The following is a 2,980-nucleotide window of genomic DNA, read 5'->3' on the forward strand; positions in this document are numbered from 1 at the left end:
GTGCGCATGTCAATATTCTGATTAAGTTATTTTTAGAAAATTATTCCTTAATTGCCTTGTCTCAGGAAAATTCCACTGCTAAATGTGCTACGCGGCAGTATTCCCACTGTTAGACCAAGCTGCAATCATCTTCGTTTTGCAGATCATCATGTCATCCATGTTCTGGCTTATTTTGAACCAGAGGCTTCAGACGAGGCTGCATGCGTTCTTCTCCTCCTGATGACGTACTTCAAAGAGGCCAAGGATGCCATTGTGCTTGAGGTTAATGTAAGTTTATTTTCACTCTCACATCAGCATTGGTGTTTTTTGTGTGTAAATATACACTCACTGAGCGCTTCATTTGGAACTCCATACTAATACTGGTTAGGGCCTCTCTTAGCTCTCAAAACAGCCTCAATTGTTCGTGACATGGACTCCACAAGATGTTCATCCCTTGAGATTCTAATCCATGTTGACACGATTGTGTTTGCGTCACATAATTTATATATTAAGTGAAGCTTCTGACCTGTATCTATATGATATTATACATTGCTCTGCTGCTACATGATTGGCTGATTGGATAATTGCATGAATAAGAAGGTGTACAGGTGTTCCTGGTGTGATAGTTGAAGTGCTTGGTGAATGTACATGCTGTGTACTTCTGTACAAGACCACCCTTTCTTGGCGATCTTGGCCTGCTTGTTTTGACCCCCATCCGAGTGTGATTGCTGTGTTCACATATGCCCAAACCAACCGGTCTTTGGGGGGAAGTGCTTCCAGTTTCAAAACAATTGCTCTAAATGAGCCAGGTGTCAACACACTTTTAATTTTAGCATTTGCTAATTAGCTCTAAACACAAAGTACAGCTGAGGTTAATGGGAATAGCATCATTTTTGCAGGTATTTAGAAGTAAGTAACCAAAGTAAGACAAATTAAAGTTTTAACCTGATTATGGTGCTGAATGAAAAGTGAAGAGATTACCAAAGTTATTACAATTCATCCAAAAGGCAACACGAACATCTGCACCAAAATTCATGGCAATCTGTCCGATATTTGTTAAGACATTTCACCCAAAACAACAAATGTCAACCTTATGGTGGTGGTAGGAAAGTCAAGGGATCGCCCAAGTAATTAGGATTCATCATCTGAGAACAATACCATAATTGTCTCCACAAAACATTGTGCCAATCCATCTAGGAGATGCTGAGATATTTAACTGGATAAGTGAAAAGGTGCTAAATGAAAGGTCAAATGATCACCAAAGTCACTAGGATTATTTCTCTGGGGATCATAGATGTATATAACAAATGAAAGAGTTGCTGAGATATTTCAGTCTGGACCAAAGTGGTGGACTGACCAACAGACCAATATCGCCATACAGCCATGAGGCTAGTGTGCCTGCTAACAGCAGTGATAGCGCCCTTGATTTTATGGGAACACTTGGGAACAGGGAGCTTATAATCTTGGGACATTATGTTTAAAAGGTTCATAGTCGCAATGGTATGCTCTGGATCATATCCTGTATTTTCTGTTACTGAAGTATAAAGATTGTTTCTTTTCACATACAGACTATTTGCCCTGTATCATGTTCCAAGTCTGTTTTAAAGTTTGTTTTCATCAAGCAGAGAATTAACAGCCTTGTAGCCTTGCTCTGTTCCATCATGCAATCACAATATCTCTGGTTTGTTATTGATCGATGCTTCAGCTAAGATGAACCTCAATAAGCATTTTGATAAAATAATTGAGTTTAAAGGTGAATATGCTGCCTGAGACAGAGACACAGAACCCTGCTTTGCTCTAGTCTTGTATCATTTCAGTTTGCCTCTGATTAATGTTGTGTAAGACCACGGAATACAAGCAGATCCTTTCACTGCGGCAGTGAGGAAAGTGTCATGAATATACGCTCTTTAATAAAGACCAAATACTGGAGGCGGATAAACACAAACATATCCTTTGTCATTAAAAACAAGATGAGAGCTGAATGTTAATTTACCTGAAATCTATTCAACGATCAATAAAAGGACTCAAAGGTCAATCAAATTAGCTTGCTTGCTTGAAGCTGCTTTCATTTCTCAAAGGAATATAAATGTACAGAATCTACATAGGTTAGCAAACTTTTACGACTGCTATTTAATTAGACGAAATGCCCCTGCATGCTACCCTCAATATTTGGTGAGCTAGTGCAATCTTAAAATCAATGAATGGGACACTGACACCAAAGAAAATTGGATCTCACCTTGAAGGAAATATTTGATACTGTAATGCCTTAAGCTTTATGACTCCAGTGAAAGAGCTGTAGGCAGTTTGCATCCATTAACACATTTTTATTGGGAAGCTATGCGTGTGCATTGTAAAATATGACTGAATTTAAGTCTGGCACACTCAGACGACTGCTGCACAACTTCTGGCATCATTTATGTAGCATGGCAAGGACTTATGAATCATTCATGAAGCTTGATCAAGCCTTGAAGTTATAATATGATTTGTGTATCTCCGAAGGTCATTCTCACAACTATTGATCGTATGTAGATTGGTGTTGCTTTAACTGCTAGGTTAGAGAAGTCTTTAGCATATCCTCTGCTTTTAAGAATGGGGGTTCTCTTATATTTCAACAACTCTGAGGGAAGCAGAAGTCTTACATTGCTGGTGTTTTAAAGATAAATGAGTGTACTGAGACCAAGTGTTTGAGAGTTTTTAGGCAGTCAGCATTTAGTGTAAAACATGATGTGGGATCTCTTTATAGTACTTTTGTAAAAACCCTTCTGAGCTCTGTGAAAGGTTTCAAGTGTCTTTTAGAGTGGAGAGAAATCAAATACATTATGATATAATAAGTAATAAAAGACACACTAGCACAGTCCACAGAAGGAACAAGAACATGAACCACCCTCTCCTTCAGATCTTGTAGAAAAGCAAGGCTCTTATATAAAAAATGTCACACTGATTTACAGCCTGGAGCTGTTCCACCGAATGCAAGACTGGCTTTCTGGATTTCTACAACGTT

Source organism: Thunnus albacares, chromosome 19 (genome assembly GCF_914725855.1).
Source record: "Thunnus albacares chromosome 19, fThuAlb1.1, whole genome shotgun sequence".
NCBI classification, from domain to species: domain Eukaryota; kingdom Metazoa; phylum Chordata; class Actinopteri; order Scombriformes; family Scombridae; genus Thunnus; species Thunnus albacares.